Source organism: Dipodomys merriami, unplaced genomic scaffold (assembly GCF_024711535.1).
Source record: "Dipodomys merriami isolate MVZ:Mamm:240054 unplaced genomic scaffold, mDipMer1.0.p SCAF_9, whole genome shotgun sequence".
Classification (NCBI taxonomy): Eukaryota; Metazoa; Chordata; class Mammalia; order Rodentia; family Heteromyidae; genus Dipodomys; species Dipodomys merriami.
In genome coordinates, this window is record NW_027206512.1 from 48,420,233 (window position 1) to 48,436,149 (window position 15,917).

The window sequence follows — 15,917 nt, forward strand, 5'->3', positions numbered from 1 at the left end:
GCCTGAGGCTACTCTTCTCTGCCCTCCTGAAACATATTCTTAAAGTTAAAGAATGCAATGAACTTGGAGAACATCCAAAGGAAGTACTGAGTCACTGAACACTGCTTTTGGTATTACAGGCAGAGAAATGGATCCTCTGTGAACTACTAATTTAATGACAAGTGTGCATACATGCATTGCGTTGGCTACCCCAAATCTACATCCCATGATTTGTTGCAAATACTATATTGCTTTGGAAATGCACATCTTGAGGGAAAGAAAAGAAGTGTTAGGTAGCTAGAGATAGAAAATGGTGGACATCACAGCCAACATGGTGTTACTTGCTCCCATAGTGCTTCCTGCTCCTACTCAAATGCCCTGGGTTCTCGCTCAAAATCCTGTATCAGTACTGAGATAATGCCTCATGTACATCAGACATGAGTAATTGGACTTAATTCTACCCTAGTACCCTGAGATACAGGAAGCAATACAAAGAGCCAAGAAGGCTTGTCATAGCAAAAGCTAGGAAAGGAAGGCCAGCCCAGGAAGGAGACAGGAGAGGAGACCTCTTACTCTAACAGAAGCCGAGCTCAACAGACTTCCAACTGCAGGGCCTCTCTTTATGGCTATACTTCGTACTATACTTTGGCTTTCAGTAAACTTTCTGCTTTACCATATGTCACTAATCCTCTCCTCTTAATTCTTTATCATGTAGAGAAAGAGACTTATGAACCCTGGATGGCCTAACTCTTTTCTGCTTTGAGCCTACATCCTGTGGAGCTAGCTATACTAATGCCAGAAAACACAACTGACATGGACCTCAGCAAATCCATATAAACCACATTCTCTTACACAGTGCTTGATCTGGTGTGTCCAATTGGCTTTCCTGAAGAGCCTGAGACTGGACTAGAGTGGCTGTCTTTAAATCACAGATGGGAATTGTCACTCTGAGGACAGAAAGAGGACGGATCAATAAGTGAAGTAAGCCAGGCCCAAAGAAACATAGGCCCCATGGTTTCCCTTATTTGCAATAACTAGTATGTCTGAGACAAGCAAAAAAGGTCAGATAAGTTGATGTTAGGTGAAATGAACCCCAAGATAAGTATTCAAATGTTTTTTCTTTCATGCTATCGTTTCTAACATATTTATAAGATGATTTCTTTGTTGTTTTGTATGTCCCTCCCCCACTATATAACCCCTGCTTTCACTGTATTTGATGTAGGTATAATTTGTGGAGGGGAAGGGGAAAAATGAATCGTTTAAACAGGGATACCGGTGGACCCATTGCAACAATGAGATGTACAAGTCGTTATGTCAAAAATGAAATTTACAACTTTGATGGGAGGGCGGGGAGGATTGGGGGGGGAGAGGATGGGAAGGATGGGAAGGGGAAACAAAGGAGGAGGCTACAATGCTTGATAAGAAATGTACTCATTATCTTGCCCATGTAATTGTAACCCCTCTGTGCAGTATTTTCACAATAAAAAAACAAAAACAAAACAAAACAAAGAACAAGATGTTATGTCGAAAAACGAACTTTACAACTTTGGCGGGGGGGGGGGGGGGGGGGGGGGGATTGGGGGAGGGAGAGATTGGGGGGAGGGGAGATGGGAAGGGATAAGAAGGGGAAACAATGGAGGAGGCAATAATGCTTGATAAGAAATGTACTCATTATCTTGGCCATGTAATTGTAACTCCTCTGTATGGTATTTACACAATTAAAAAAAAAAAGAGTTGGAGAGAAGAGGTCTTACCTATGTGCATAGGAACTGGATTTGAGCCAAAGCACTACATCAAAGAAAGAAACAGAGAAGGAAAGAATGAAACAGGATCCAGATGATGACATTTAACCTGCATCCAACCATGTCAGATGAGAATCCCAACTTTGCAGATATCTAAGCTGGTGAACTTCTGACTTCAAAGTTATCCAGGTCAAATTTTGTGACTTGTTCTAATGAGATTAACAGATGCAATCAATAGTGTCAGTTCATGAACTATCTCACCCTATCTCATCTCTGTTACTTAGAAGGAAAATAAAGAAAGCATTGTAACATTTAATATCCATTTCTGAGTACACTTAATAAACTGAATCATCCCTGCACACCCATGCCTGTACTCCTTCTAACTCGGGGCTTTTGTAAGACATGGAATCTGTTTCCCCAGAACTGAACAGTGGCACTGATGCTCATAGTTAATCTATTCTCATTTTAGTTTGCCTGCTCAGAGACCCATTCAGGTGATAATGTTAAACTTCACCCTGTAAATTGTTACCACGGTTTGTTTTTCTGTTTGTGGGTTTCAGATGAATTATACCTGTCATCAACATTTCCCTTGTCCTCACTTGTGTATTTATTCTAAAAGAGTATTTTGTCCTTTTTCCTTGTCAAGCTCTGTGAAGACATTTTGCTATGATGTTCTTACTGAATTCTTTGGAAAAAGAGCTCACACTACTGGGTTAAGTGCATTTCCTTTGAGTAGCAACAGCAACCTTACTTAAGGAATTACGTTTTGCCTTTTTTTTCTCTTTTCAACAGCACCAGTGGGATGCCTTCTTCTGAAAAGCTGAGTGTCTGGCATAAGGGGGAAAAAATCAACAGTTCTGTAGTAAAAGCTGGAGGCTTCAAGGACTTTTGTGAGCATCTTTATAAATGCAATGAGTTGGAATGAACAGCTAAGTCCTTGCATAAATGAACCGAAAGCCTGCAAAGTAATTCTGGGCTAATCACAGCAAATTAATCTTGGATTCTACTGACATGGAAAGATTGTAACTGGCATCCAGCCCGAGGACTAGTCATAATTATATTATCATGGCGTAGAAAGTGTCAATATTTGCAAGCCTTATTTGGATATAATGTTTCTTGAAAACAGAATGACTAAGTTTTACCCAACATTGTGATACTCTGATTATTAATCTGTCTTTAGACTTCATAAACACACATGCTTTTGCTTGGGGACTGAGTAGATTCCTAGTTAAGAAATCCAGAGATATTTCCCCATTACCCCTTGGGTTCTAAAACCTATGAGTTGTTCTTATTCTTATACCTGTCACTGAAGAACACTCAAATGTTTTTTCTTGCTTGTGATTGTTTCTAACATATTTATAAGATATTTCATTGTTGCTTTGTATGTCCCTCCCCCACAGTGTAACCCCTGTTTTCACTGTATTTGATGTTGTTATAATTTGTGGAAGGGGAGATGGGAAGGGATGGGAAGGGGAAACAAAGAGCAAAAGAGGAGGCAACAATGCTTGATAAGAAATGTACTCCTTACCTTGCTCATTTAATTGTAACCCCTCTGTATGGTACTTTCACAATAAAAAAGTCTCTCCCCCCAAAAAAAGAACACTGAGTAACAGCTTCATTGTGTGCATTTGTTCAAACATATTAAGTGAATACCCCTCCCTGTAGCAATGTTTAACTCAATAGCAGAGATAGAATTATGTGAAAGAGGAAAGGATGCTTCTAAGGGAACTCATATTCTAAATACATGGTCACAGAAAGAATTTCTTAAAGTTTAGAGTAGTGCGATTACTATATAAATAGAAGGTAAAATTTATTATTATTTTAAAAGTACAACTAAGTCATAAGTTGTAATGCATGTAGATGTATAAAAATTCACTTATGAAGTTTGTGCACCCACTGAACTGATTTCTACCAAATGAGAGTATTTTTGTCTTTTAAATCAATTTTGAATACACAAATAGTCTAGAGGAAGGATCCAAAATGATCAAAGGATAGGTAAAGGCTTGTGGCCTATTTGCTCTTCAATTAAGAGAAACATCTGATTAAATGTGAGCGTTCATTACTTTTTTTTAAATTTAATTTAATTTTATTTGTGAACATACTGTACAGAGGAGTTACAATTACATGGGCAGGATAATGCGTACATTTCTTACCAAGCATTGCAGCCTCCTCCTTTGTTTACCCTTCACATCCCTTCCCAGCCTCCCCCCTCCCCTCCAATCCCAATCCTTCTCCTTCCCTCCCCCCCACCGACGTTGTAAAACTCGTTTTGGACATGACAACTTGTACTTCTCATTGTTGCAACAGGTCCACCTGTATCCTTAAACAACTGGTTTTTCCCCATCTCCTCCACAAGTTATACTGACATCAAATATAGTGAAAGCAGGGTTTATACTGTGGGGGAGGGAAAACAAAGCAACAAAGAGGAGCGTTCATTACTTGACAAAGTACCACTGGTTTCAAAATGTAAAGACAATGAATTTATAAAGCATTCTTTGAAATAAATCAGTCACTACATCAGAGAATCAAATAAGTGAGCGAAACAATTACTCTTTGTCTCATTGTATCTCTCTTTCAATAAGAGGGAGTCCATTTTAGGAATAAATTATGTGGGGGGGGAATGACAATTGAGCCCTATGGAGTGATAGAAACTAGCTAATGAGGGAAAAGCAGGGATGGTGGTTCCTGTTACAGTGAGCAGTTGTTCAAAAGATGGAGCTGTACAAATCCCACTGCTGTAATCCCTGAATTAAGGCAAACAAAAAATATAGTGATGGCAAATGTTGGAGCGCACTCATTTGCACTTTGAAGTCTTATAAATCGGCAATCATGGTTTAGGATAGGGTATACATGCAGAGTAAAATAGGCTATAAATGCAGAGTAAATTCATTTTTGAAGATTTGCCCACAACAACAGCTGAAGAGGAATCCACATGAAGTTATTCATTTACTTAATCTTCCAGAACATTTGAGTCCATTTATCTAGTTATTTAAACCTGCATTATGTGTTCATGTAGCCAGCAGAAAAGGAAAATCTCAACCATTTTAAAATTATGTCTACTAAAAAGTCAAACAAGCAAAACAAAAATCCAGACTTCCTGTTAACTTGAAACCAGTCAAATTTAACTCTCTGAAACTACCAAAACCAAACACAGTTAAGCTCCATTACACACAGAAAATTGTTGTAACAATAGTAGTCCTTTCATTCTCTATTAATAAAACATATTAAATAATTCCTATTTTGCTTGTAGTAGACATGTAATGTCTACTATACATTTAATTCATAGGTATATGAATTCATATACCTATGAATTAAATGAATAGATACAGTAGATATGTATGTCTACTATAAGAATATATCTATGAATTAAATGTATTTTCATTTTTTTTAAATGTAAAAATGGGCTGGGAAGGTGGCTCAGTGGTAGAGTGTTTGCCCTGGATGCATGAGGCTCTGGGTTCGATTCCTCAATACCACATAAGCAGAAAAAGCCAGAAGTGATGCTGTGGCTAAAGTGGTAGAGCGCTAAGCCTTGAGCTCAAGAGCCGAGGCACAGCACCCAGACTTAGACTTCAGACCCCATGACCGGCAAAATAAATAAATAAATAAATAATATATGAATATTAATTGAGCTTTTTATCTTCTTGAGTAGTATTGGCCAAAGAAATACCTTAATATGATAAACATAAATATCATTTAAACAAACATAACTACTTCAAAACTTGTAATTTATTATGCTTAACAGAAAACACTGCCTCTCTGAACAATTAAATTAAAAGTCACTCCAAACAGAAGTTCTGTGTGAAAGACAGAAAAAGAGAGAACAAGTGTATGTGTATACTTTTGAAAATGATTTCAAGTATTTGATTTTTAAATTTCTTTTTATTTCTTAATTATTTTTGTAGGGCCTGAACTCAGGGCTGGAGTGCAGTCCCTGAGCTGTTTTTGCTCAGCTCCACTTCTTCTGGTTTTCTGGTGGTAAAAAGAGATAAGCATCTCAAGGACTTTCCTACCAGGGCTGGCTTTGAACCACAATTCTTAGATCTCAACTTCCTGAGTAGCCAGAATTGCAAGTGTGAGCCACCAGCATCCAGCAATATTCAATGTTCTTTTTAAATCTCTATCTAAATAGTTAAAAACATATCATATATTTCAGAAAAACAATTCATGTTTTTTTCTCTCACCAAAAACAAAAATTATAAATTTCTCAATTGAGCTAGGAAATTCATTGGATATCTTTAAAAATGTGCGACATAAAAGTGAAGTTATCTTAATATTATAGAAACATACTCACAACAACCTAAAGATGACAAGAACGTATCCCGTATTCACATAGAGTGTGTATAGGACAGCTGCTATTTACACGCCAATATCTCACTCTGGTGTTAATCCTGCTATGTGTATGTTTGCAGTGGAAAAGCAATCTTTAGCAGAAGTATAATATACCAAAAAATGAAATCAATATTGAGTGGGGAAATTGTGAAGGATCCTTATGGAAAAAAAAAACTAGATTAGAACTCTTGCACCTAAGTAAATCAATGTACAGAATATTAGTGACACAAATTTATGTGGCGATGCACAAGTCAACCCATGGTTTGTATCATCAGATTGTGAGACCTGCTACAAATAGTGTGATTGTGCATTGCATACATAGTGCAGGATTGAATTTCTAATAGAATCTGACTAAAATTACCCTTGCAAGGGACCTTGCCAGGGGTCTTAATGAAAGGATGCAAATGATAAAGTATATAAAACATGAGGCAGTGCCCTCTTGAGGATGCTATTGAAATGCAGCACCATCTACCTATTAAAACTTCTACAGGTAAGTTCATTTTTAAAGATTTTTAAGAAGAAATCCAATGAAAGTAATTGATGTTGATTAGTGTAACTTTCCTCAGAAGGTGGGCTCTGTTGTACCTACTATCAAATTAATACAACGTATACTCATTTTGGTTTCCGTACAATGGGAAATATACATCACAAGGATTAAACATAGATAGAGAATATATATGACTTGGTAATGAGGATTTTAGCTAGAAAATATATTACTAACTTATCTGCATACCTGACTGTATCAAATTAAGAACCATACTGGACAAAAGAGTCTGTTTATCATGCTACAACTTCTCATAAAAAAACATAATAGGCAGTCTGAGTATTTGGTGAAACTCCTGATTTATTTCTTTGGCCCAGAACATTTTGTGCTCAACACAGAGAAACATCTGTGTACACACACACATGCATGTGCGCACACATACGCTCACACACACACATACACATACACATGATGACATACATATTTTGTAGAATTGTTTTCTAGACCCCAACATGAATGGATGTACTCAATCAAATACAAATCCTATGAAGAAAGCACAAAATGAAAAAGATGATATATATTGACTATATAAGTTAATAATAGAGTAGCTCAAGTTCTATCAACAGGGATTTTAAGATTCCACTTGGGAAAACAATATCAAAGAAAAAAAAGCATCGATTTCCCCACACACACTCCAAAAAGGAAAATGAGCTGCTGTAGAGCTTACATTAATCTGCTCATATTACATTAGTTTACTAAGAACAGCCAGTTAAATTAATAATCTTGATATCATTATTTGTTAAAATATTAAGTTAGATTACTAAGAACACTCATATTTTTCTTTGTTTTACTACTTAGCTATTACTAATAATTCTGTAGTGCAAAATATAGCTATACTTTATTTCCGTATATATATATATATTAAATCAAGATTACCTTTCCAAAGTTGAGACTAAATACATAAATATATAAAAGGAGAGTCTCGATCCTCATTAGCATGAGGAATACCAATGAGAATAAACACAAAATCAGAGTCCACGATTCATACAGTCTTACTGTTGATAATTACATTGAAGATGAGAATGAGTAGAGAGCCATATTGCTGTCACAATATTTCTGTTTTTATAGAAATATGAAATGTGAAATTAACAATATCTATATGCAAAAAAAATTGTACGTATGCTTATCTTGAATGCATTAGCCTTCTGCACAGCCAGCTAATTTCTTACAACCCCTTTATAGTCCATAACTTCCTCATTATTTTTGTCTCAGTGGCAAATACCACTATTATTTACTTAATTGTTCATTTGTCTAAACAGGCAGAAACTGTTCATTAATGAAAGTGCCACTTGCACACATGAAGTACATCTGAAGCTGCCATCTTTGCTTTTTTTTCTGTCATCATTAGACATCCTTAGAGAAATGTAAACTGTGTACAACAATCCTCATTTTCTTCCTCCCCATTAATTTTTAATCTCCAGACACTTTGGCCTGTCCTTTTTGCTATACCAAAGCATTTTTCATGGTCTCCTTTGCAAACTGAATATCCCTTTCCATGCTTCATTCTCTTTTAGCCTGAGGAAAATATTGAGACAGGAGAGATGATCTTAGCTTTTTGATGTTGTTGTTGTTGTTTGCTTTTTTATTTCTCCAAATGTTTCTATTAAGTTCTTACCTCCACCTCTCACCCACAGTAAACTTCATCATTCTCTATATCTTTCTCTGCAATGTCTTCAATGCAACTGCCACTTCCATAAGGAAAGTTCCTGTATCTACATCTTTCCAGCTTACCTGCACCTTATATCCTAGATCTTTATAGCCCTTTGTTCCCTATTCCCCTGGTGGTCCATGTATTCTTTATATATTTTAAACACTTCAGCCGCTATATCCAAACTCAAATATATTACCATCAGTCCCTAAGTCAAACTGCACTTCTCTGTCCTCTACATATTCTAAAGGACATTCTTTCACCAAACGCTGGGTTAGAAACTTCCCTTTAATTTGTCCTTCTTATCTAATTAGCTATCTCCCTGTGAGCATTTTCTTTCTATCCTATCTTTCTCCTATGTAATTTCCTCTTAAATTCTGTTACTGTTGCTTTGTTTCACACTCTCTATGTCTTCCTTATAAGACATTATTATAGCCTTCTTTCTCGAGCTTTTCTCTTCTGTGTTTACTGTTAGGTCAGTCTTTCTAGTGCTAAAACCTGTAACAACTTGCCACCAATGTAATAGAAAATCAAGCTGTGTATTCAGATATTCAAGACATTGTATAATCTGGCCCCATTTAAGCATTCCACTATTTTTGTAAGTCCGTGTGCTCAGGCAAATTATGATATTAGTTCACAAAAGCTCAGTGTTTATTTTTTGTTTTATGTTTCTCCAAGATATGCCTGCCTCTTGAAATTCCCTTCTTCAATGTCAAAATATCCATATTCTAATCTTTGCTGTTTGTCTTGGAGGTGGCTGCTACTTACTGCTATATGAAAACTGGGCTAATACTATGGGGTTATACTCTTTATAACTTGCCATGGCACTACCCTCTTATGTGCATTGTCTTGTAAAAAGTGATCTTCTTTATTGCATGTCACTGAATGTTATTATTTCTTTTATGGTTTTGTATTACTTGTTATATTTTCTTATATAACACATTTATTTTTCTCCCTAAGGAATGCAATTCTTTTTTATTTTTTAATACATATTTTTATTGTGAAGATATTGTACAGAGGGGTTACAGTTACATGAGCAAGGTAATAAGTCAGGAATGCAATTTTTGAGATTATTATGTATACACTATGATTTTTCCTAATGCTTACTACAGTTTCCTTCAAAATAATAGGCTGCAAGTTAATTCACCACTATCCTTTTACTTGAAACACTCTGCATATACTATTCATAATGATACACACATATTCAAATATATATGATCTATGGTCATTCTTATGACTTATTAGAATACTTCATCAAGAAAATCATGCTTATTTATTTAGTTACATATTAATGTATTTATTACCAATCAGCTTGAATTCTGGGCTGGGGTACTGACCTTGAGCTTTTTTGCTTAATGCTAGCCCTCTAACATTGAGCCACAACTCCACTTCTGGATTTTGTTTTGTTTTGTTTTCATGGTTAATTGGAGATAAAAGTTACAGGGACATTTGTACTTGGGCTGGCTTTGAACCACAATCCTCAACCTCTTGAGCAGGTAAGGATTATAAGCTTGACCCACCAGCACCTGCATACCTGGCCTGTCACACAAATTTAACAATCATCCGTGCAACATGTGAAGTACAAAAAAAGAGACTGGATGATTCAATTGAGCAAAATAAATATGGTCCTTGTACCAAAAATATTTGATTCACTGCTATTAATCTAATAATTGGATGACTATTGAGAAAATGATTATTCGGCATTGTCATTCTTCTTTCTTATCCAGGAATCCAAGAAAGTAAGAGAATGATTGCTCAAAAAAACCCCGAAATATATGAATAAAAATAAAAGCCTGAAAGACTTGAACAAAGTCACATGATCTGGACCTCTGGGCTCTGGATTTCTACATTACTGAGCAAGACTGCACATTCAGTTCATGCAAGCCTTCACCTTGACTCGCAGAACACAAGCTCACAGAAACACTCGTAGCTTGTTACACAGGAAATGCCGCCTGGATTCACATGATTACTTTTTGATTAACTTTCCTACTCCCGTTGCTACCGTTTGTCCTCTGTTGCCGTCAACTCTCTTGAAGGAAAATGATATTCAGTTCCCTGAATTGAAAGCTGTTTTAAAATTCTCAGTTTGTTTTATGCCCTTTAGGTAGTGCTTATTGATATTTTCGAAAGAGCAAAATACGCTTTCGTGGAACAGAATTGTCTTTTTAAGGAGAGCTGGACTCATTCAATGGAATCTCCACACCTCCAACATGCAGAAACATACTGTTGGGCTAAAAAAACAAAATAGGACAGCATGTTCAGGAAGGAAAATGCCCTAGGATAAAGAAAACGTGACTGGATAACCAGTAAAGCAGAGCTAACTGGGTAAACAGCCTGCTTAGGGTATAATTCCCTTGTTTGCAGGACGGTTCAGTGACAGTTTGGGGCCTCACTAGTCTTACTAACATGCTCAACTCGCCACTCTCTAGAATTTGTCTAGAATTGCATGGTTCCAAGAAATCGGAGGTCCATAGTGTGATTTGAACTTGTGAATTTGGAAATTGCAGCTATGGGAATTCAAGCTTGCTATTCACACTTGCAAAATACAAAGAGAATACTCTTGAAAATACACCAAGAAAAAAAATGCAAGATGAAAAGAAAATAAAGTATCAGCATTTGTGTATTAAATCTTCTTTCTTTCTTTCTTTCTTTCTTTCTTTCTTTCTTTCTTTCTTTCTTTCTTTCTTTCTTTCTTTCTTCTTTCTTTCTTTCTTTCTTCTTTCTTTCTTTCTTTCTTCCTTCCTTCCTTTCTTTCTTTTTTTTTTGTCAGTTGTGGGGCTTGAACTCTGGGCTTGGGTGCTGTCCTTGTGCTCTTCTTCCTTTCTTTCTTTCTTCCTTCCTTCCTTCCTTCCTTCCTTCCTTCCTTTCTTTCTTTCTTCCTTTCTTTCTGGCTGCTAGTCAGTTGGTATTTGGGTTTAACTCAGGGCCTCAAACTTTGCTTGAATAATGCTTTACCACCGGAGCCATGCCATCAGCCTAGTTTTTTTTGCTGTTTTCTTTATTTAGAGTATCATGGACTTTGGTATCACAGTTCCCTAGATAACAGCCTTCTGTATAGCTAGGTATGATTTACCAATGAGTTGCTCCACCCTGCTCCTAAGTTTCTGCAGTAGGCATCTTTCTATCACTATATTGAAATACTTGGAGCAATTAACTTATAAAGTGAAAAGGTTTATTTGGGCCTCAAGTTCTGAAGGTTCTCTGTCAGAATTAGAGCAGCAATTGCTTTGGATGGTGGGCAAGTGCAGTATGTAATTGTGAAAGAACCTGGTAGATCACACTGCTTACATCATGACGTAGGATGCACATGGTGATGGAAAAAAAAAAAAAAAACACCAGAGTTCCAAATTCCATGCAAGGCCACATCCACAATAAACTAAAGACATCCCCGAAAGTGCTACTCTGGAGATCAAGACTTCAGTGACTGACAGTAAACATCTATGGTATCAGCAAATTTCTAAAATGTTGTCATCACTCACAACCCATCCCCAGAATAATAACAAGCAACGACTTCTATTTAAGATATAGACAGTAGCTGACACCTAGTAAATCCCTTGTGAGAAACACACTGAAAGACAACGTATGTTGCTCTCTCTTTCAGAAAGACTTATTGGGACAATTTCATGTTAAGTGTCACATAAACAAATGAGCCAACAAAACAAAAATCTCTACAGACTTGTTGTTCCAAATTCATTTGGCCTTATAGAATTTTAATGAATGTGAAAATACAAGCCCACTTTTGAAGAATTCAGTCCTTTCAAAAGCCACTTGTACATGTTTCTTAAACAAAAAGTTGAGAAATATTTTCCAGACTTTCTTCCCAATTATATTTCTATGGACTTTTCAGGCCCACATATTTGCTCAACATTAATGACATAGAGATGCTGACGCACAAATTCTTTCGTTACTAAGTGGAACATCATTTCATTTGTTTGTTAATTTGAACTTGTAGTCCCAAACCACAAAATAGGCAGAAAGATATTTATCCTTTAGATACAATGTTTAAAACTCAAAATGTTCATATCAGAAGAAAGTTATTACATTATGTAGGACAGTAGGATATTAGTGAATAAAGTTTTACCTAGTGAATCACCGAATGACCAACTTTGGATTCATTTTTGCTTTATTAACTTAGCCTAAACTCAAGAAAGGTTTCCAGTTTCTGATTAATGGTAGCTATGTTCTATGCACTCACATAAAGAAATCATTCATCATTCATTTCCACTAATTCAATATATCACTCTGAACTAAAGTGATTTTAATCATTGTGCAAATTTTAAGTGAATGTCATTTACAGAAAAAGCAAAAAGGAATTCTCTCTTTTATAAATGCCAAGCTTAAAAAAATTAGAAGTAATTGAATGAAGTGATAGAACAGGCCAAACTTGTAGGTAGAAATAAAAGTCAGAGCAGTGATTGAGTTGGGAAAATGTCCTGAGGACTGGAGAAGGGAACACAGAGATACCCAGGGAAACTTGCAGAGGCAACAGAAATACTTCAGATATTGATTGGAACGATAATTAAATGGGTATATATAATTGTCCAAACTCACTGCTAAGTACATTGAAAACACCTGTACATTTTATTGCATATAAGTTATGCAAGTTATTTTAATAAATTTGATTTATTAAGTAAGGAAATAAGTAAACATTCAACACTGTAGAATTTATTTCCTGATACAGAGGGTTACCCCTTATAATTTTAGAACGCCTTTCTGAATGCTTGCTTAAATCTAAGCTGATAACCTTTAAACAGAACAGATTGTACATTAGAAGGACACTGCCTTAATCTGCAGTTTCTGTGAGCTCTGTCTATCTGCATTAATGACATTTATCTATCCTGCTTTGAGGGTATAATCATCTATGATTTACAATTTACTCTTAGCTTAAGAGTAAATATAGCTGATTTTGTTCAGTTATGAAGTGTGCCAGATGTGTGTGTTTGTGTGTGTATGTGACAATACATACAAGTATTTTAGAAAAAGTAGTCTTTTCTCTTCTAGATGGATTAAAATGTGGAGAGTCAAGGGCATTTTTTCATATTCTTCCTGTGACAAGAATAAGAGACAGCGAATAGACAGTATGGAGAGTTTGATTTGAGTACTGTGGAAAGGAGGCATCCAAATTTTAACCTGTACACACAGACTATCCATTGCCAGGACAAGTTTCTCTTTCTGCAAGAGAAGGAATCTCAGGGTTGGACATGAATCATCATGGAGTCTAACTTTCATATCTGATGGTGGGTGGAGATGGGATGAACACTGAATAGACTCACATTTTCACCAAAGGACCGTGAATTTCAAACATACTAAAGGAAAATGTCAAATGAGAACATGATTTCGTACTCTGAGCACTGATTATGGATGTCAGAATCCTCTGGTCTGCAGGGTCAATGAACCTCATGAATATGGTTTTGTTCCTTTTGAGTAAGACTAATAATAGCTAAATTCTGCATTGTACTCATGAGTACATATTGTTCTACCTTCTTATTATATGTTATCTAATTTCCTGCCAGTAAGAACTCCGTGTAGTAAGTTACTGTCATCATTATTACAGTATATTTTACATTGTATACAAGAGTCTTCAGTGTCAAGATATAAAGTAGCTTATCTCGTTTATTTACATTTTGTGGTAAACTTATTTTGTTACTCAGAATGTTGTAAGATTAAACCATTTTGATGCAGGTAGCTGTAGTTCACTGATTGGTAGCTGTATGTAGTGTATTATTGGAGGCATATGAAAATGTATAAACTATTTTCTTGATGTGCATTGCAATTGGTTCTGGCTCTCTGGTATAACTACTACAGTCTTACACAATATTATATAATCCTTGCAGTTTAAAATACATCACAGAAAAATAGGTAAGGTATGGTTATATACAATTCACAAATAAAACTTAAGACTATTTTGAAGATATAAATGTAAATGTGCTAAGACTATAATGAAAAATAATGTTTCAGTGAATCTCACGTCTTTTAGTTTCCTTGTGTTTCTTTTCTTTTTTATTGTGTGATATTGGAAATTCAAGCATTAGAAGTTGAACTAGATCACTACGTCATTGAAACTGTAGAGGAATATGACATGAGCAATCTCTCCAATAAGCTCACTACTGTGTTTATAATGTATAATACTGATACAACAGCAATTAGAAGAATGAACACATACAGCATACCAGGGAAAGTCTATGTGTTTTTGTGGTATGGTGAATCTTGGATAATACGCATAATAATAGTTTCAAGTGATTATAGTTTAACTAATACCTACTAATAACTGAGTGAAATATTTCAGAGGTTTGTTTCCTATAATTCACAAATACTGCACAGTTATTGACTGATTATTGTATTAATAAGCTTTAAAGTTAACAAATAACAAGAGATTTAAAATGTGCAAAGGAGTTCTTTTTTCCTTTTGTTACGATTTATTTATTTATGTATTTATATCTGGGGATTGAACTCTGGGGCTTTATGTATGCTTAGCCAATACTGTACCACTGAAATACATCCCTTGCCTTACAGAATTTTATTTTAGTTCGGTTTGGGAAGTTAATATTCATGATCCGTTGGTCTTAATTTTTGAGGCATATGTTAGGACAGGAGTGCTTAGAGGGGCAAAAACATCTCACTTCATGGCCAGGAAGTAAAAGAGGAAATCCAAAAAGGTGTTGGACTCCCACAATCTCCTTTAAGAGGATTCACATCCTTGACTCCCACTAGGCCTCACCTCAGTAAGGATTCACCACTTCCTGATGCACACTGCCCCGAGGACCAGGCCTTTAATTTCTAGGCTGCTGGAGGTCATTGAATGACTGAGTTTCAGAAAGATGCTGTAAGAATTTTCAAGTACTGAGTCAAGCCAAAGGTTAGGACAAAGTTTTAGACTGAACAATTAAGAATATAAAATGAGGTCGATTAAGATTAACTAAGGTGAGTTCAAAACTCAGGGGACACTGTTGGAGAGGTTAAGATGGTAACAAAGTGCAGAACCTCAAAGAGTCACTTGCATCATGTTTCCCAGAAGAGTACAATGTGCTACACGTGTGTGGTGCTTTGTATTTACTAGAGTATGTACAAGACTTTTTGATGAAGGAATGAATATTACATAATTTATTCATTTGGTTTTTCTTCTTGGTACATTAACAAAAATATCTCACACGTATTTTGAAATGTCACCCGCAGAGTAGTATAGATGGAATTGACAATTATTTGTATATACCTCAAGAACTACAGTTACTTTTAACCTTAGTCAAAAATGAACATAAAATAATTAACAAAATACATATAAAGCTTTTATATTTACTCAAACAATAAAACTTCCCATTTATATGCATTGCAAAACTTCTCGTAGCATTTCCTAATGTTCTCTTCAACTTCCACACACAAAAAACATATAAATCCAGACAGCATGTTCTCTGACAGTGAAAACTCGAAGGTGAAAGTCCACTCACACTTCTTATGAACATCTAATGATGTCTGCCAAGGAAACACATCACTATCAGAAACATTTTTCTATACCTGCCAAAAATATAATTACACACAAACATTTTGAGATCATTTGAATGCCGAGAAAGTCCTTCTATATCCTCAAGGAACTTTAAAGGAAACACACTTTAAAATAATGAACTGCCTCCCATTTTCCTCTATTAAATGATTATCTGATGTCAGATACTTGTCACTA

The 15,917-nt window shown here is 35.7% G+C and overlaps 1 protein-coding gene across 7 annotated transcripts in view; it reads right to left on the reverse strand.

Annotated features, from left to right (window-relative positions):
• The window catches only part of Pcdh7 (protocadherin 7), a 420,201-nt gene that overhangs the window by 100,367 nt on the left and 303,917 nt on the right, over positions 1 to 15,917 (reverse strand). Inside the window, exon 4 of one of the 7 annotated variants that reach the window (XM_070012533.1) lies at positions 1,751 to 1,767. The exons of the other annotated variants lie outside the window; for them this stretch is intronic. The gene's annotated coding sequence lies outside the window, so the exon portion shown is untranslated. Of the gene's footprint in view, positions 1 to 1,750; positions 1,768 to 15,917 lie in introns of those variants that run through there. 7 annotated transcript variants of the gene reach the window in all.